Here is a 22,718-nt window from a genome sequence, read left to right on the forward strand (position 1 = left end):
TTATCAATCTTTAGGCTATCCATTTGTTGTGCTTGTTGAGTCTTGAAAATGTTCATTAATTTTGAAAACCCACGCAGCCTAATACTAGCAGTTTCGTCATAGTATAAATATAATCAGAAAATAAAACCATAGCGGAAAAAAAGAAATTTAAATAGCGGCCTTACTACAACTTAAAACCCAAAATTAAATCAGAATATAAAAATAATAAAAATAAACTAACTTAGAAAAACTAACTTTGCAGATGATGTGGCCACACCGAATCCCTCACAGCTCCAATCCCACTATGGTTGGGGATTTCCTGCAAAGATGAAAATAAAGGGTGAGTTCGATAAACTCAGTGTGTAACATAACCCAACCATAGCCCAAAACAGATCAAACCTTAGAGTCAGAATTATCTGGGCCTTGGCCCAGTACAGAAATTAGAATAAAACCCATAGGCCCATAGCAGATACAGAACAAATATATCATGAATACAGAAATCACAACCCAGAGACATCCATAACACCCCCGTACCAGCCTTACACCATGTGGGGAGACTACTCGACCCACCCAACTGCTACACACTACAGAAATTATAGCGAGGCTGCCAGATTTTGTGACGAAGTCACCAGATACAGATATTGTGGCTAGGCCACCAGAATAGATATATATATATATATATATATATGTGTGGCGAAGCCACCAGATTGCAGGGAGGCTGCCAGATATTGTGATGAAGTCACCAGAACAGATATATGTGGCGAGGCCACCAGATTGCAGCGAGGATGCCAGAACAATACCTCCATCAATATAAACCCATGTCCCATGCAACATAAATAATATGTCATGGCATACGTATACGTATACAGAAACAGAACATCATGCTTTTCCGAAAAAAATAACCCAGGGGGTAAAATCGTGATTTTGCATGCATAAAGGTATTTCAGTAATTATTACCTATTGCTAAGGTTTCATGCTTATTCTAACGTTTACCAAGTAATTAGAAGTACTTACCTCATCTTTTTACCAAAGTGGGCCCATTGGCCTATTGGCCCATTTTCAGCCCATTAAGCCCAAAAATATCGTTGTGCATGAAAATGCACACTCTACACTCTAATCATCCAAATGCACCATATTCATTAACAACTGTCTCACGAGCACTCGCACGCTCGCAAGTTCATAAAATACCAACGTTTTGGTATCTCGGCTTTTACCGATTCAGTCTAAGGGAGGGTGTCGTTTACACACCTGGTTGATGACGATTGATGACAATATCTCCCACTCGATAATCCTACAATCTATCACTAACACATTAGACTTACGAATTACGATAACTAACATAAATCCACGTCAACTAACCCAATCATCACACAAGTTAGTCATGTACGTACGAGGGGTAAAATAGTCATCTTACCCTCTAGGGGTATTTTAGTAATTCTACAACTTATCCACTTGGGCCTACGGACCCATTGGGACAACATGGCCCATTTCAACCCATCGCAGCCCGAAATAGCCGTCCTACTACTAGAGTAATGAGAAATACACACCTATTAGGAGACTGCAGTTAATCTGCACTCCAAACACTCTTAGCTAACGCCCAACTCAAACGAGCACGTCACAAAGCGAAAGGGATCAGCCAAGAAGGGTATGCCTACTCTCCTCATGGTTTGCTCTATTTAAAGCCAGCTCTCCATCTACTCTTATGTTAGCTTCCCGATGTGGGATCCCTGCATCACCAGAGTTTAAAACCAACACCAACTCTTGCCGTTCCAACATAGCAAAATAATCAACCTTTGCATGCCAAGGGATTCGAACCAAAGTCCTCTCACATGCCAACTCACGCCACCACCACTAGGCCATCAACTCATTTGTGTCATAAATCCAACACATTAAACTTTAAAGCGCACCTACTTGCTTCCAGATTTATTGAAAAGAAAAACCAAAATATATTGCAAGAGCCAAGACTTCAACCTTGGACCCCTTGCTTCTTCTATGGCGTCACTTCCTTGTCCCCTAAGTGGCGCTACCTTGCCACTACACCACACACTCCTTTTTGTGTCATCTTTTACCCCTTTACTCTTAAAAGCCCAAACACCAATTGCATCACCTGTTCATAAAATTAAAATTCCGAAGACTACCACGGATTTAACTTAAGTTTGGGCCTTCCAAAGGCCCACTAACCTACTAAAATATATATATTAACCAACCAGAACACACACAAATTTTAAAAATTACAGAAACACAGAAAACCCAAAAATTAGGGCGTTACACAGAAACTCATTTCTAGAATACCGAGACAGCAGGTAAGAATCAACAAGCGTGAATCCAAGGGCTCGAAACTCAGATAGGCCAACTTGCCAAACTGATTTCTGAACGACCACTAGATAGTTTGAGCAAATCAATACAATTACCATTCAAAATAAGGAAGGGTTAGTTGCACCTGAACCAGAACCGAGGCAAGAAACTATGGTAAGTAAAGGTAAGGGTGAGGTGGACCAAAATGACCAGAAACCAATAAGTAAAGAATACAAACCTCGTGTGCCATACCCAAACGCGATAAGGAAAGACCGCACAGAAGAACAATTCGGTAAATTCCTTAAATTATTAAAAAAGTTACATATTAACTTACCATTTATTGAAGCTCTTTCACAGATGCCAAATGCAGTCAAATTCTTAAAGGAGCTTTTAACAAATAAACGAAAGTTGGATGATGTGTTGCTTGTGGAGTTGAATGCAGTTTGCTCAGCCATTCTACAGAATAAGCTATCTAACAAATTGAAAGACCCAGGAAGTTTTACGATTCCTTGTTTAATTGGTAGTTTAGATGTTCATAATGCATTGACTGACTTAGGGGCAAGCATTAATGTTATACCTTATAAAATTTTTAAACAGCTAGGTCTTGGGAAACCCAAACAAACTAGGATGAGTATTCAATTGGCTAATAAAACCATTAGATTTCCTAGGGGTATCATTGAAGATGTTCTTGTTAAGATCGATAAATTTATATACCCAGTAGACTTTGTTGTTCTAGACATAGAAGAGGATAGTAACACACTTTTGATTTTAGGACGACCCTTTTTAGCAACTGCTAGAACAATAATTGATGTTGGCACAGGTGAACTCACACTTCGTGTAGGAGACGAAACAATCACCCTTCAAGCCCGTAATTCCAGTAACACATTGAAAATTGAAGGTGGTTGTATAAATCATTCTACTAAAACTGACCAAGCGGTGCAACCTACTTTACAGGAAATAAGTTCGAAGAACCTACACGAGCCATGTTCAAACAAAGGACCTATCTATAAAAAACGAAGGCTACAAATCGAGGAGTTAAATGAATGGTGGACACAGAAATCGAGAACACCTGATAAAATGAAATCGAGCCAGGACGAGCTCAATGTCACACCAAATCAACTTAAGGTAGGAGACAAGATACTACTAGATGTAGTAGATCCTCGCATTGCCACTTCTGAACCTAATGAAGAAATTCCTCTTACGGTACTCAGTATTTTCCCATATGTTACAGTCAAAGTAATTCATCCCAAATTCGCACTTTTAAGGTAAACAATACTCTTTTTAAACCTTATGTTGACAAAGTTGATAGCAGGGATGAGGAGTGTAACTCCTTGCACCACCTTGACCATGCAGAAGGTAGAGTCGAGCTTAGACTATAAACAAGCAGTTCTCGGGAGGCACCCCGAGCACTAACGATGTTAACTTCTTTAAATTTTAGTCTTTAACATTTAATTCACTAACTGAGTCACTAAACATAGGATTTCCAGAACCACATGGCTAGGCACACCAGCGTGCCGTAAGCTGTGCACATACCACAGAAGGCAACATGGCCGTACGATATGGCCGTATGAAAACAGAGCAAAAATGTTTCCCCAACATGGGATCGAATAAGTTTCCATTACCGTGCGACATGACCGTGGGCAATCCTGCCACATTAACATGGGCGTGCGACACGACCGTGCCCACCGATCGTGGTCGATCCTATCAAATTAACAAGGGCGTGCGCCTGTATACATGGGCGTGGGAAAAGCAAACGAAGATTGACACGACCATGCAACATGGTCGTGTACACCAATGCGCCCAATTTCAAAAACCACAAAATGCACGGACTAAATTGAGGGCACACGGGCGTGACCCACAGCCGTGTGCCCCAATTTCTCTATAAACACCTATTATTTATCTTATTTTTATCTTTATATTTTGAAATTACTTTTTATTTCCCTTGAATACTATTTTATCTTGAGTTTTTATGATTTTTATTTTTGGTTATTTCATTACGAGTAATTATGCTTCTATCTATTCTCTAAAAAGTTCCTGATTCTACCACAGTTATAAAGAGCTCCAAAGCTCATCATCGCATAGGAACTAAAAACTCTACTGGGAAAGGACTTATAGACTAATGAACCTCTACCACCACCGGAATATCCTCCTCCACTCTTACGCTGATTATTCTCCATAATTCCAATTCAATGAGTTCATTCATCATTTAGGAAGTTTCACTTCTCTCCCTATCTTATGATTATATATCTATTTTTTTCAATATATCTATCTTTGTACATTGAGGGCAATGTACATCTTAAGTGTGGGGGAGTCTTCTATATCATCATTAGAAATCCCTGAATTTTGTCTTTTTCTCATGTGAATCACTCATATCACTATTAGAATAAATTTTAATTAATTTATGATTTTTATTGATATATCTTGAATTAAAACATAGGCATTTATACATTGATTGTTTAAACTTTAAGACATTAGGTAATCAAGCATGATAAGTTGATTTTTGAAGAATTAAAAACTTTTAGGTTGTTTCCCTAAGTTTAGGTATTATCTTGAGTTGAAAGCCACAAGTTTAAACATCAAAAAGACATAATTTTTGTGAGATCTTGAGCCTTTAGAGCATATTTTATTTCTTTCATGCTCACTTTTATTATGAGTGCGTCAGTATTGATTTGTTATTCTAGAACTTGTTTGATTATGCATGTCATGACCACACCATTTGATTTGATATGTCGAGATGATAAAGGCACTTAGGTTTAACCCACTCACTCCACAAAAGCCTACCTTCATAATTAACCCTTAGTGAACCCATTTGAACCTAACAAGCCACTAATTGATTTACCCTCAATATTAACCCATAAGCCATTATTGTTGAAATCCCCTAATTTGATCCCTATTTTTGTCGAGATTTGATTTGAACTAATTGCTTAGCTATGTTTTGTTTCTTTATCTATTTGATTTGTTCTTAAAGAAAAAAAAAAACAACAACAACAATACTTATATACATATTAGTAGTAATTCGTCATTTTTGAGCTTGACTGTTAATTCCATATTCTGAGAAGAAGCTCACTTGTATTCAACTGATAACTAGTCATTTTTTTTAGCTAGGCAATTTTTCAATACAATCTTGAGTCTAACCTTTTCTTTCAACTTGTGACCATACCTCCTAACCAAAGCCACGTTACAACCCTCTAAAGACCTTTTTGATTGATGTATCATCTCAATATATAGTGGTGGAGATTTGATTTTCAAGCAAGCCTATGGTAATAACTTTTCATATTGACTAATGAGTGCTTTAATTGATGTCCTTAAACACCTTGTGTGATTTGAGTGAATCTTTAGTGAGGATGTTGAGCTCTATGATATATTGATCAAAGGTAATCACTTAGATAAGGGGAGACACCTATGTTTTCTTGATAAAATGATCAACTAGGAAAGTTTGAAACTTTGATGTACTTTTAGTTGAATTCTCAATGTATAAATACTTATGGATTATTTTGAGATATTATTGATAGGGATTATAAATTGAGAAGAATTTATTTTGATTGTGAGTTGAGGATTTTACTTGAGGACAAGCAAACGCTTAAATGTGGGGGTATTTGATAAACCGTAATTTATACATATTTTTATCCCATGCTTAGCATATTTTATGGATGATTTCTCCTTAGATATGGTGAATTTGATGCTCCTAATCCTTTAATTTCATGTTTTACACTTAGGTGAGAATAGGAGAGTAAAAGGATTGAGAAACAGGCCAAAAATGAAGAAAAATAGGCCAACATAGGAAAACAACACGGCCTAGACTTCCTCACACGGGCGTGTCACACGGTCATGTCAATTTGGCAGGATTGAAGCACGACTTACACGGGTAGACAACACGCCCGTGCCTATTTAACAGCCTTGACCACGGGATGGAGTAATCGCACACGAGAATGTCCCTGCCGAGCCCAAGTATAGTCCTATTCGGAAAAGGCCAATTTTGAGGGCTCTCAGGCATTTGTAAAGCCTATTTAAACACCTGAGGAGGTACTTAGCAGAGTAGGAAGCAAGGAATTACTCAAGGAAAGCTGATTGATCCATCTCAGAAGCCGGATTCATCATCAAGACTGAAGATCTCCCTTCAAGTTCCTTCAGGAGTTTTGGGTTTTCTTATGTTTTGTTATCTTTATGCTTTTGAGATGTTTTCTTTCATAATTATGAACTAAACCCCCTAAATACCTAAGGGGAATGAACCCTAAGACAGATCTTGTTATTATTATCTGAATTGTATGATAAATATTTGACTCATTCTTAATTATTTATTCTTAATTCTTGTTTTAATATTGCAGGATATTGATTCAAGTTAACGCTCTTATTTAGAGGAGGAATAGACCCTGTCTAAGAGTAAAATTGTCATAATTAAGCGGAGTTGATTGCGCGCCTAAAGATAGGGTGACAAGATTTTTCCAGATTAGGATGAAACCTAATAAGGGAATCCATAGATCGAGTTAATGTAATTTTACGATGTTAATTAGAAAGAGATTTCAATTATTCAACCTAGGGTTAGACGTTATTAGTCTCGAGAGAGATAATAATATAACTTAGGGATTTCTATGGATCAAGTCAAATGAATAAATCGTTTGATTCATAGTCAAATAACAAGTGAAGTCTAGGTGGATTTTTCTTAGGTATTGTCTTAATCAATTGAATTTTCCCAAAAGTATTTTCCCAAGTTTTCTTTCTGTGCATTCTTAGTTAGTAATTAGTTTAGATAACCAAACCTCTTGATTTTTAGGCTAGATAATAAAAAGAAAGTCAATACTAGTACTCGTAGTTCCCTTGAGTTCGACAATCCGGTCTTGCTGAACTATACTACTGTTCGATAGGTACACTTACCTTAATCGTGATAATAAGTTAGTCTCAAGAACGATTCATTTATAAATTTTTAAAACCTTTTACGAATATCACGCATCAATGGCACAATTCAAATTTATCATCAAAATCAGAAATTGAAACATGGCCTTGATAGATTACTAAGCAACGATAATAAAAACTTAGAAATTATCAAAAACCGAGTCAAAACCATACCTTAATCATCAAATTCCTTAGCCGAACCCTAGCTTGAATTTTTTTTCTTTTTCTTTGATATATTCGGCCAAAGATAAATGATAATGGCTTAATTTGATGCCTTTGTTTTATTTTAATTATCATATTAACCAAATACCAATTTTACCCTTTGTTATAAAACCATTTAATCATTAAATATAAGGCCATTTATGTCCATTAATATTTTCAATGGAATAATAATAACATAAAGACCTTACAATTAAAAAGCCATAGCAAATAGGCACTTTTAACAATAACATGCAACTTTTACATTTTGTGCGATTAGGTCCTTCTATCAAATTAAGCACACAAACAATCAAATTTTCATACGAAATTTTCACAGATATCAATTCACATATATAAGCACGAAAAATAATATTAAAATATTTTTCTAACTCGAATTTGTGGTTCCGAAACCACTATTCCGACTAGGTCTAAACTGGACTGTTACTTTCATTGCTCGCAAGGCAAATAGGGATTTTATGCTCAAAGCATTCGCAACCAATTTGGATTTTCCCAAATGATAGTCGATAACTAGGTCATAATTTTTCAATAATTCAAGCCACCTACACTGTCTCAAATTCAAGTCTTTCTGTGACATCAGATACTTTAAACTTTTATGATCGGTGAGTATATGACATTTTTCACCAAACAAATAGTGTCGTCAAATTTTCAATGCAATAACAATGGCTGCTAATTCAAGATAATGTATCAAGTAGTTCTTTTCATGTGGTTTTTGCTGTCTAGAAGCATAAGCTATCACTTTACCTTCTTGCATCAGGACACAGCCTAAACCATTTAATGAAGCATCACTGTAAATTACGAATTCCTTATCCAATTCATCTTGAACTAGTACGGGTGCTTCAGTCAAGAAGGCTTTCAACCTGTCAAAACTCTACTGGCATTAATCAGTCCATTCAAATTTCACATCCTTCTGTAACAAACGGGTCATCAGAGAGGCTATCATCGAGAAACCTTTTACAAACCTCCAATAATATCTAGCTAAACCCAGAAAACTCCTAACTTCAGACACATTCTTTGGTGGTTTCCAGTTAACAATACCTGAAATTTTATTTGGGTCTACCCAGATGCCTTTCAATAGATACTATATGTCCAAGAAAACCAACTTTTTAGAGCCAAAATTAACATTAATTAAATTTAGCATATAGTTATTTTTCACGTAGAGTTTGCAACACAATTCTCAAATGATTAGCATACTCATTTTCATCACGAGAATATACTAGAATATCATCAATAAATACCACTACAAATCTATCTAGGTATGGTCTAAAAATTCTATTCATCAAATCTATAAATACTGTAGGTGTATTTTTCAAACCAAACGGCATCACAAGGAACTCATAATTTCCATACCTAGTTCTGAAAGCTGTCTTTGGTACATTTGAGTCTTTTACTCACAACTAATAGTATCCAGAACAGAGATCTAATTTAGAGAACACAGTGACACCTTTTAGCTGATCAAACAGGTCATCAATTCGAGGCAATGGATACTTGTTCTTGATTGTAACATTGTTGATCTACCTGTAATCAATACACAGCCTCAATGATCCATCTTTCTTCTTTACAAACAGAACTGGTGCACCCCAAAGTGAATGACTAGGTTGAGCAAAACCCCTATCTATCAATTTTTGTAACTGTGCTTTCAACTCTTTTAACTCCATTAAGGCCATTCTATAAGGTGCTATAGATATAAGATTTTTTCTGGAATAAGATCTATAGAAAATTCCACCTCTCTGACGAGCGGTAATCCAGGTAATTCTTCCAGAAACACATCAGGAAACTCAGAAAAAACTAACACTAACTTAATCTTCGATTCAGATACTTTAGTGTCCAACACATATGCAATATAAGAATCATACCTTTTTCTAACATATTTTTGTGCTGATATTGCTGAAATCACATTAGACAACCTATCTAGTTTATTAGTTTCAACCCAGAGCAATTCACCATTCTAGCATTTTAATATAATGTATTTCTATTTACAGTTTACGGCTACATCAAGTTGGGTTGACCAATCCATTCCCAAAATTACATCAAATTCATCAAAGGGCAACAACATCAAATCAACCGAGAAACAATAACCCTTTACCATTAACGGATAGATTTTACAGATTTTATCTACCATCACAAACTGGCCTAAGGGGTTCGAAACTTTAACCACGAATTCAGTACACTCAACAGATAAATTTTTAACAAACACTAAATTCGTGCATATGTATGAATGTGTTCAACCAGGATCAATCAAATCAGTAATATCAGTATCAAGATGAGAAAATGATTTACCCATAAATCTCTTACTAGAAGTCCGGGCTTCTCTTTCTGCTTGTTTCTTTTCTTTACTTAATTCTTCAACTTTATGTGTCCGATTAGCCAGTACCACAAATTCCCTTAATTCAAGAATTCCAATCAATAGTTTAATGTTTTCATTTAATCCTTCTTCAAAACATTTATACATATCAGCCTCAGTTGGAACCCATTCTCTAGCATACTTGCTTAACCAAACAAATTCTCGCTCGTATTCAGACACTGTCATATTTCCTTGTTTAAGCTGTAGAAATTCTTTCTTTTTCTGATCTAGAAATCTCTGGCTAATATACTTCTTTCTGAATTTTGTTTGGAAAAACTATCATGTAACATTTTCCCTTAGCACAATAGAAATCAAAGAATTCCACCACTGATAAGCCGAATCTTTTAACAATGATACGACATGTTTCAAACATTCAGCTGGTGTACATGACAACTCATCTAAAACCCTGATAGTATTTTCCAACCAAAATTCAGCCCTTTCTAGATCATCTTCGATAGTAGCCCTAAATTCTTCTGCCCCATATTGCCGAATTTTATCTACCGGAGGCTTACCAGTTCTAACAGGTTCAGCACCTTGTGGGATGTCAAGAACTAGTTGAGGAGTAGGAGGGGGAGGTTGTTGTATAATAAGATTTGTTCTCAAAAATTCTGTGAACCACTCATTCATCATTTGAAAGAAGACATCTTTTGCCTCCTCATCTTGGCCCTCAGATACGGGCCTTCTACTACTACTAGATGCAGCTCTTTGTAAAGAAGCTTGAGCAGTGCTCCCAGTTTTCTCGGATTCAGCTTTAGCTAGGTTGGATGACATTACTATATGAAAAACAAATTTAAACTGGTCAAGAGATATCTCACTATCAAAAATTATATAATGGCATATATAGCTAAACTCGTACTTACTACCTTAGCTTGAGAATCAGCTAAACCATAGTTTTGATACCAATAAATGTAACACCCCTAACCCATATCCATCGTCGAAATAGGGTTACAAAGCATTACCAAAGTTTACAGATCAATTTTAGTTAATTTATGACGTTTATTATTCATTTTCAAAAATCAATCACAATCAATCACAATGTCTCTTATATAGGTCCTCGAGGGCCAAAATACATATTAGAATCGAGTTGAGACTAAATCGGAATCATAGAAAATTTTTCGAGAAATCTCAAATTTTTTTCTTAGGTGGGGACACATGCCTATGTAGTTAGGCCGTGTGGATCACACGACCAATGACACGCCCATGTCCCTGGCTGTGTGGGCATTCGATGTGAGGAAAATGGCCATGTCCCAGCTTGTGTCTTGACCCGTGCAACTCTCTAACTTGGGTCACACAACAAACCACACGCCTGTGTGCTAGACCATATGAACAATTTAATTTCTAAAAATTAGGTACAGGGTTTACATGGACAGGGCACATGCCCATGTGCTGGGTCGTGTGTCTCACACGGCTGAGACACACGCCCGTGTCTCTACCCGTGTGGACAGAATAAGGCCATTTTCCAAGCCTTACTTCTCACCCTTATTACCTTGCACCTACATCAACACTGCAACAAATTCTCAAACCAATCTGGTACATATAAACCAAGCCAAAAACAAGTATTATTTATGTTCCATTAACACATAGGATTAAATGTTTAAATTTCCACAATTATAATTGATGTTTACTTGCAAGTTATTCAATTATACTAACTCAAATCCATTCATCATTTGCTTTATATATATATATATATATATATATATATATCTTTTACCACTTGGCCCTTCCAACACTCATCAAACATGATATGGCCTTATATAATTACATAAAATATACTTTCCACTAGTCATTCCAATGGCTAGTTACAACCAAACATTTCATCATTTTACCTAACTTAGCTTATACATGCCATTATACTAAAATGAGTTTGCTATTTATACCAAAACGAGCTGAAGGAATAGTATGATGATACTCCGACCGGTCTTCAACGTTTACGAGCTTCTGAGTACTATAGAATAGAGGAAAATAAAACAAAGTAAGCATTTAAAGCTTAGTAAGTTCGTATAATAGAAATTTAACTTACCATGTATTTACATTTAAGATTATCATACAAAACATGCATCCAATCATTTTGGCCAACTGCCTAATCACATATACTCATCAAAACAATTAGTCATGTAATTCACATGAATTTCAAGAAAACAAAGATGAGCTCATCAAACATAGATTTACAAGTATTTCAGGAATTTCCGAGATATAATCCATTTAGTTCTTATATTTTTCTCACATCAGAAATTTTGTCCGTTGAATTATTAAAATGTTGATGGATACCCAGGTAGTATACTCGAGGTATACAAATAAATGATCTATCAACTTATGTTCAGGGGTACCCAAAGGGCACTTAATCAGGAAGCACACTCTCAATCCATATATCAGGATGCTCATATGAGCCATGTATCAGGAAGCTTATCCGGGCTAAACAGAAAAGTCATAAGAGTTTTAATCGGGAAGCTCATTGAGCTTAACAGGTAACTCCGAAGAATTATTAACAGGGAGCTTCAGATAGCATAATAGGGAGTTCACGCGAGCCATGTCAGGAAGCTTATAAGAGCCTATATCAGGACGCTCACGAAGAGTTGCGTTTGTATTCGCAATAAATGCTAGATCACAACCGATTGAATAATGTAACAGGACACTCACAAAGAGTTGCGGTAGTGCGCAACACATGCATGATCACTACCGATCAGGATGCTCGCTGGAACTATATAACAGGATGTTTGAGAGGCTTATAACAAGATTGCTTGTCTGAGCTATATTTTTCTACAACATATGCAGAACCATATTCAATACAGGAAATCATGTATCCATCGAATTTCATTATTCAAACGGAACATACCATTTTCTAAATATTAATAGGCTTGTGATTGTTTCATACATTTATAACATTTATATAATTCATGCAAACACATACCACATTCAATTCAGGTATAAAAATAAACACAAATTAGCTACACGAACTTACCTCAACACTTGTTCATGTAGGTAAATCTATTAATCTAACACCTTTTCTGTTCCTCGATCTAACTCTTTATTGAGTCTTTTCGGATCTATATAAATGATTTTCATCAATTTAATTCACTATAATCAATTGAATTCAATTCACATCTTAAGCAAAATTACCATTTTGCCCCTATACTTTTTCATAAATGACAATTTCGTCCCTAAGCTCGGAAATGAAATTCATGCAATTCAATCCTTATTTCAAGCCTAACCGAATTTTACATGTTACAATAACAGCCCATGAATTTCAAAAAAATCAAAATTATCCATGGGTTTTACCATTTTTCAATTTAGTCCCTAAATCATAATTTCATCAAAATTCTCATTGTAGAAGTTGTTTATCTATCAACAACCTTTCATTTTCTATCATAAATTTCAAAATTTCAGCATTTACATCCATGAAAAAATTTCTATACTTTGACATCTTTACAAATTAATCCCCAAAATAGATAGATTAAGCTATTCCGAACTCGAAAAAATAAAAATTACTAAAAATGGGATAAGAATGCTTACCCAATTAAGCCAAGAAAGCTTGCTTGAATGTTTTTCTCTTTCCTAGGGTTTCTATGTATTTTGGGAAAGAAGATGATAATATTAAAATGTTATTTCTATTTAATTTAGTTATCATCCATTAATTTTTTAACATTTCAATTTAGTCCTTTTCTTTTTCTAGTTTTCCTTGGATGATTCATTAAAAATATCTACTAACTTTTCTTAATGCCCTAATTACCATATAAGGACCTCAATTTTTGAATTCCATAGCTATTTGATACTTATAGCTACTAGAACTCAACTTTTGCATTTTATGCAATTTGGTCCTTTCCACAATTAAGCATTAAATCAGTAAAATTTTCTTAATGAAATTTTCATACATCATTTCTATCATAATGCAATTCATGCAATAATATTAAAATAAATTTTCTTTCTGACTCGAATTTGTAGTCCCAAAATTATTGTTTTAATTTCACTGAAAATGGGCTGTTACAAAAACGATATTTATTCATGCAAACTTACCTCTATGGCAATGGCGTAAAAACGAAATCGAGTAATCCAAGGCTTTAGCTTTTCCTCAATCTAGATCCGTACGTGGTGTATCTTGATTTAAATAGACAAATTCAACTCATTTAAAACTTATATTATTCAATTTAATCCATATTTCATATTTTTTCAAAATTACCATTTTGCCCCCTAACATTTTAACTTTTCACAATTTAGTCATTAAGCTCGTAAATTGAAATCTAAGCATTTTCATCATTTTCTCAAGCTAGCTGATTTCTCTAGGGACCTATATTAACTCATACAAACCATCATTTCATAGATTTAACATAAACTTTTACTACTTTTACAAATAACTCCCTAAAAGTTATTTCCATCAAAAATCACTTTACAAAACTTATTTATTTATTAACATGGACTCATAATCTATCATTAAACATCAAGAATAATTCAAGAGCATTCATGGAAAAATCCTAAATCTTTAACAATTTTGAAAATTGATCCTCGGGCTAGCTAGGTTAACTACAACGATAACAAAAACATAAAAATCATTAAAATGTGACAAAATTACACTTACATGCAAGGTATATGAGTGGTCGAATGCTCCAAGCTCTCCCTTTAATGGTGGTTTTGGTTGAAGCATGAAGATAATGAAAAAGATGATAGTTTTTAGTTAGTAATTTTAAGTTTATTAACTAACTTACCTTATTAACCTTTGTTTTAACTTAAAAATAGCTTAATTTATGTCCATAAAAGTCCACTAACTAGTTCAATGGTCTAATTACCACATAAGTCCTCTCAATTTAAAATTTCATAGCTATTTGACCCTTTTTAGTAATAGAACCCCACTTTTTCCCTTTTACGATTTAGTCTTTTTTACTTAATTAAGCATGCAAACATCAAAATTTCTTAACAAAATTTTAATACGACCTTACTAACATCCCATAGAAATTAAAATAATAATAAAATAATAATTTACACGTCAAATTTGTGGTCCCAAAACTATTGTTCCGATTTCACTAAAAATAGATACAATCTAAGCCTAGTGGTGGAGAAATTGAGGAACTGGTAAGTTTCCTTATATTTCTCTGTGTTTAGGAACTAAGGAAAGAAGTAGAACAAGGCTTTCAAAGCTTCTATATAATTTAAGATTTTGGGTTTCTAAGAATTTATCACTATTGGTTTAACCACAACGTTGTCATGCTTAGTCGCCAGGACGAAGAAAGCTTTGGCATTTGGATTAGCTAAGTTGTCGGATGGGAAACGATGTGAGTATCTACACTTCATTGTATACTACTATATGCAATTATGAGAAATTGTCATGTTATTGGTGATCGTAATATTAGGTGATTGATGTTCTACATGGTATGTATGATTACTACATGCATATTATGAACGAGGTGGCTAACTATAGGTTAGGCAAAGTTAGGAATGGGATAAAGGGATGGTTCTATTAGATACCACCATACAATCTTGCTGAGTGCAAATCGTTATGTTCGAAGGAGACATTGTAGTGTTCGAGCATCAATATATAGGATGAGGACACGGAGGAATGGATGGAATGCGACAGGAAGAGTGAACAAAATATCATAGCGAGGCTATGGGATCGATTGGAGGCTATACGCTTAAAATGAGTAAGAACATAGCTGAAAGATGCTATGGCATCATGATAAAGATGAGTAAGATCATGGCTAAAAGTTGCTATGGCATCATGATAAAGACGAGTAAGATCATGGCTGAAAGATGCCATGACATCATGGTAATGGGACTAAAACCATGGTTGAAACATGCTATGACTTGTTAGCAGTCCATCGAGATGATAAACACGAGGTTATATCGAGTAAGACCACATTTCAAAGATGTTGTGGCATCAAGAGATGATTTAACAGTATAATGACTAAGACTATGGTTGAAAGATATGATTACATCATAGTAAGTCTAACGGGATGCTAAACACGGGATAGTTCGACGGGACATTAAACACAAGATAGTCCGTCGGGACAAAAATCATGGTATCTTCAGTCGGGATGGTACATAAGGGAATTTTTCCAAAAGTTTTAACAAGGGGGACCAAAAGTGGAAGACTCACGGATCCTGAAAGATGTTAAGGGCGGACGTAATATTCGCCTTATATAGGAAATGACAAGAAGAAATAAATTGGTGCGCCTAAGGGACATAAACTACCGGAAGAATGAGTGGAGTCAAGGATGTTTCTTCAAATCGACAGAATGAAAATGTAAAAGGAAACCCCATGCATGATGAGGTAAGTATGGAATCTGTAAATACCAGTTCACCAAGGGAATTCTGAAATTTTCTGCATGACTTAAATCGGCAAAAATTAGCCAACGGAGAGAATCAATTGAAATCTATAATATGAAAAAAAGATTAGTCGAAATGTTTAATAAGTTGATCGAGATCTTCAAAGTAGGGATCGTATTTACCAAAGGCCAAATGGCTAGTAAGGTCTACCAAAGATTAGTGGAAAGTGAAGGTCAGATATGTTAACGGGAAATGGTAGGGAAATTGTGGAGCTTTTAAGGGTTGGAACTATCTGTACCAGAAAGCCTCCAAAAGAAATACCTTGACGAAGCATGAGTATCCTGGTAATGTTAGTGAGCCCTAGTTCCCTATAGAAATGAGGACATTTAAATGTGGAGAGTCCACAAACTTAAAAATCACTTGGGTAGACGCCAAATGTATTCACTAGAGAAACTAAATGGGAATCACAGGGAGTCAAATTATAAGTTGAATGCTTTAAAAATTTATTAATATTTGTGTATGGATCCCACTAAGTTCCCCCAAGCTTATAAGTTTTCTGCTTAAATGCAGGATACTTAAAGATTTTTGCATTACAAGGGACCAAGTCAAACTTTGCTAAGAGTAACGCGAAATGCATATGTTTACATGTGTACAAAGGGGCACCCACAGAGGCTTCGCCTTAGGTTTTTAATTTTCATTTTACGTTTCGAGCTTAGGTTTTTAATTGTCAGTTTACGTTTCGAGTCTTAGTCTAGAACTTTTTTAATATATTGATGAAACTGAAGCCTTAAAATTTTTGTTTTTCTTATCATTTGACCATATAAATTTATTAAGTGAATTAATTTAGTAAAGAAATTTCCAATAAGTAATTCGGGATATTATGTCATTTGATACTCTGAATTGACGAGTGGGTCAGGTATCGGGTGCTACAAAATCCCACCTAATGATCGTCCATAATAATCTATTATGGTATAATTTCTCTTTAAGGCCTTAAAAAATTATAAATTAAGCATATAGGCTAATCAAAATCAATAGTGATTAAGTTTTGCAGTTTTACAGTTTTTACAATTTAGTCATTTTTCCTCAATTGGCTAGCCAAACATCAAAATTATCGAACCAAGCTCTAACACGACACTTTGATAACCTCATAAATATTAAATAAATAATATTTTTGGACTCACACATCAAAATTGTGGTTCAAAAACCACTATTTTCGACATCATTGAAAACGTGTTGTTACAACTCTCCCTCTTAAAGGAAATTTCATCCTCTAAAATCTTACCAGAGAAAAGGTTTGAATACTATCATTTCATAGTTTCTTTCATTTCCCAATTCCTCAACACTATGACATTTCCAATGCACTTTGACTAAAGTTATTCTTTTATTTCTCAATTCTCAAGCAAGAATTTTTATTGGTTCCTTGCTATATGTCATATCAGGCTTCAATTTTATTTTGACTGAAGAAATCACATGGGAATGATCAGAATTGTGTTGTTGCAACATGGACACATAAAAGATGTTATGAATCTTTTCGAGTTCTAATGGCAAAGCCAAACAATATGATAGTTGTCTTATTCTCTCAAGAACTTCATACGGACCAATGAATCTCAAATTAAGTTTCCCTTTTAGGCCAAAACAAAGAACTATCTTCCAGGGTGACACTTTCAGGAATACTTTATCACCAACTTGAAATTCGATGTCTTTTCTTTTTAATTTGACATATGATTTCTGACATTCTGAATCAGCTTTTAGATAATCTCAAATAATCCTAACATTATCTTCGGTCTCGCAAATCAAGTCTACCCAAAAACCTTTTTATCACTCAAATCAGTCCAGTACAACAGAGTTATGAAGTTTTGACCATATAATGCTTCGTATGGTGTCATTTAAATGCTTGGCTGGTAACTATTGTTATAAGCAAATTCAACTAATGGGAGAATTTTTTCCTGACTACCCTCAAATTCAAGAATACAACATTGGAGCATATCTTCAAGTACCTGAATTACTCTCTCAGATTGACCATCAGTCTTTGGGTGAAAAGTCATACTAAAATCCAACTTGGTGCCCAAAGCATCAACAACAACATTCGTTTTACCTGGATGATAATCTATTATCATATCGTAGTCTTTCAATAATTCAAGTCACCTCCGTTATCGCATATTCAATTCTTTCTAACTCATTAAGTACTTCAGGGTTTTATGTTCTATATAAACATGACATTTCTCACTGTATAGATAGTGTCGCCAAATCTTTAGTGAAAAAACAACTGCGACCAATTCAAGATTGTGTGTTTGGTAATTCTTTTCGTGCATTTTAAGCTATCGGGAAGCATAGGCAATATTTTTTCTTCCTTCATCAGAACACAACCCAAACTACTCAATGAAGTGGCTTTGTAAATGAAAAATTCTTTCTCAAATTCATGGTGAGCTAACATTAGAGCCTTTCTCAATATAGTGTTCAACTATTCAAAGCTTTGCTAACATTTGTTAGACCACACAAAACTGACATTTTTTTTGTAATAATTTTGTCATCAGTAATGCTATTATAAAAAATTTCTTAATAAAACGTCGATATTATCCAACTAAACCTAGAAAATTACGTGCCTCAAAAACATTTCTTGGAGGCTTCCAATTTAGAATAGTACAAATCTTACTTGGATCAACCCGTATGCCTTCCACTGAAATTACATGACCAAGAAATCCGACTTCTCTAGGCCAAAACTCGTATTTACTAAACATTGCATATAATTGCCTCTCACATAAGGTCTATAATAAAATTTTCAAGTACTGAGCATGCTCGAACTTGTTTCTAGAATCGATCAGAATATCATCAATAAAAACAACAAAAAATCTCTCCAGATATGACTTAAAAACTTGATTAATTAAGTCCAAAAATGTTGCAAGGGCATTACTAAAAACTCGTAATGTCCATAACGGATTCTGAATGTTATTTTTGGCACATCAACATCTTTATCTTGCAACTAATAGTAGCCAGATCGGAGGTCTATCTTTGAGATCATTGTGACTCCCTTTAACTGATCGAATAAATCATCTATATGAGAAAAATAATATTTATTCTTTATTGTGACTTTATTTAGTTGTCAATAATCAATTCACAACCTCATCGACCATCTTTCTTTTTTACAAACAGTACTGGTGTGCCCCAGGTGACACGCTCGACCGTATAAAGCCTCTACCAATCAATTCTTGTAACTGAGCTTTTAATTCTTTTAATTTTTTTTTTGGAGCTATTTTATTCAAGGCGATTGTGATTAGAGCAATTCCAAGTACAAATTCTATAGCAAATTCAACTTCCCATTTTGACAATAATCCCGTCAACTTCGCTGGAAATACATTAGTAAAAAAAAATCGTTGGTACTTGATCAACTTTCATTTCTGATACTTAGGAATCCAGAATGTAAGCTAAAAATGCATCACAATCTTTTCTAATCACTTTTTATAAGCTAAAAACGCATCATCATCTTTTCTAATCACTTTTTATGCATCCATTGCTGATATCACATTCGTAACACAATTAGATCTATCATATTCAATAGAAATCAATCCACCATTCTGACATCTTAAATTGATTCGTTTCTACTGGTAATTTACTATTTCATCATGCAACGTCAACCAATCCATTCCCAAAATAATATCAAATTTGTTAAAAGACAATAACATCAAATTAACAGGAAAGTCGTGGCCCTGAATTTTTAGTGGACACTATTTGCAAATGAGATCAACTATGACATTTTGACCTAAAGAATTTGTTACTTTAACAACACGATCAGTCGACTCTACAAGTAAATTGCTTTCAGTTACTAACACATTGCATATATATGAATGGGTCGACCGAGGGTCAATCAATGCATATACATTTACATTAAAGATAAAAGAGGTACCAACGATAACATTAGGAGTTGAGGCCTCTTCTTGTGCACAAATAACATAGATAAAAGGTTTCTTCGTAATCGATGTCTTCTTTATGAGTATAAACTTTTTCTACAAGTTTGGCTTTATAAGTTTCTATTTTTTCATCTGCATTTCCTTTTCTTTGTAGATCCACTTACACCCTATGGGTTTTATCTCTTTCGGTAAGTCTACAAGTTCCCACACTGACAAGTTCCCACTTTGAGTTGGAATACATAGTGTCCATCTTTACTTTCATAGTTATTTCCTAGAGCTTAGAATCAGCGCTCTACATCACTTCATCATATGTGTGTGTGTCATCATCTTTTTGTTCGGCAGCCTTAGTGTTAAAACTGATAGATTGGAAGAACTCAGGACTACGAGAAACCCTCCCACAGTGACGAAGCACCCTATGTTGTTGATCATTTCCAGGTCTACCATTAGGAGTTGGTTCTAGAACTGTTTTGTAGGTTCTCTATATTTCCCGAAATTTCCTCAAGTACCTTTTTACTCCAAGGTTTAAATTCTTACATGTAACTTTCTTCAAGTAAAGTAGCATGAGTTGACACTTTATGTAACACCCCGAAACCGAGACCGTCGCCGGAGTCGAACACGAGGTGTTAATAGACTTCAAACCACTTATTGAGAATTTCCCAGACAAGCTGCCAATCTGTGTACTAGTCGCTTCAAAAATCATAACTTGAGTTTTACAACTCAAAAATCAGTTTCGTAATTTTTCCATGAAACTAGACTCATATGTCCATCTACAGATTTTTTTCTAGAATTTTTTGTTGAGCCAATTAGTACAGTTTATTAGTTAAATTCTCCCCTGTTGCAGGGATCGACTACACTGACCTTTGTGCGTTACGAATTGGATATCTCCCTGTACAGGGCTTCAATACTGATGCCGTTTCTTTCTATAGAAACTAGACTCATAGGGGAATCTACACATATATGGCATGACTCCTAATTATCTCTGGTTAATTTATAATGATTTTCCAAAGTCGGAACAGGGGATCCAGAAACCGTTCTGGCCCTGTTTCACGAGAACTTTAATATCTCTTAAAATACAGCTCATATGGTCGTTTCGTTTCATCCATATGAAAATAGACCCATCAAGCTTTGAGTACGTAATTTTTTTTAGCTATTAATTCCACTTCTACTATTTTTAGTGATTTTTCGATCTCATATCACTGCTGCTGTCCGCAACAGTTACTGCAGTAGACTATGCCAATTTCATGAATCCTTCCTTAGCCTTACTACTCATCCATCATACGTGACACAAATTATGGCCACCTTATCAAAATTAAGGTTTCTAAGACTCGTGGCTGTAGATTCTAGCATCCCACTCAAACGACCACATAGGCCATTTTCACATGGCTTAAAGTTTACAACCCAAAATTTAACAAAACAAAATAGCTCATACATGCCAAATGTTCTCCTAAGTCGACTAAGAAGACAATACCAAAAATTGCTCGCGGTGTGATGACTTCGTTGTGATTCTGAACACCCAAAAGGAGACGAGCCCAAGGAACCTAAAATGGGTGACAAGAAAACACTGAGTGAGTTTATAACTCAGAAGTTATAAGCATTCCACAACCATCCATTAATAACATTATCATAAAATGAAATAATGAAACAAGGCCAAGTGTTCTAGCCGTACCGAACTATACCATAGTTCCTTAGATCCTTCGGATCAATCTCATACCAAGTCATACATTTACATTTCATATACTATTCAATAGGATATTTGAAGCAATTTCCATACATCATTTCATTTCCGCAACAATCATGCAATTGAAATCATCACATAGATTTAAATCTTACCAACTCCACCCCGAGCATGAACATAGCATCTATTAGCCATGAACTCAAGGTACTTACTCTTTCCGCTGTCCATACTCATCTCGATAAAGTCACGCCTCCATATAAATGTTCAATCAGAGATATGTGTAGAGTTCGCACACATAGTGCTTAATACTCAATCACGCACACTTAGTGCCATATGATTCAAGCCCGCACACATAGTGCCATATAGTCCAAACTCGCACACTTAGTGCCGTACATTACAAGCTCGCACACTCAAGTGCCAATCTCGCCACCGTACACATCTATTTCTCGTACACTTAGTGCCAAGCAAACTTCCTACACATTTCACTATCTCTTTTACGCTCAACATTATCATCTTTTCATACACATACATTTGTATATATTTCATCTCATTAAACACAATTGCATAGATATTACAATCATTTAAGCAATATCAAATATATGCTTAATGACTTACCTTGTGTTGGGTAAAATAGTCCAAGTCGGCTACTCGATGACCTTCGCCTTTCCCTTGCTTGATTCTCCTTCTTTAACTCCTTGAGCTTAATCAATAAATCAACTAGTTTAACCATCTTGCTAAACATTCATAATTCAATTACACATGCATATGTATGTTTGTATATTCGCAACCATCCTCACTTATTACCCATTTAGTCAACAATCTAAGCCAAGATAAGGCTTCAATATGGTTGCCTCTAACCGAATACATGCACACCAATTTCCCTTCATGTGGCGAATATGCATGTCCATGTTGAGGCCATTTATGCACTTATTACCACACAAAACAGCATACATTTTACTAACTAATACCTTTCCATATTGTAACTCAATACACATCTATCATTTCCTTCATAACCAAAACATCATCATAAGTAAGTATATACCTTAAGATAGTATATACGTCATACCAATACATCATGCTCAAACATATATACATATATGTATGCTAGAGCCGAATCTCAAGTTGATTGTAACTAAACATGAACATGATTTGAAACACAAAT

Source organism: Gossypium arboreum, chromosome 10 (assembly GCF_025698485.1).
Source record: "Gossypium arboreum isolate Shixiya-1 chromosome 10, ASM2569848v2, whole genome shotgun sequence".
Lineage (NCBI taxonomy): Eukaryota > Viridiplantae > Streptophyta > Magnoliopsida > Malvales > Malvaceae > Gossypium > Gossypium arboreum.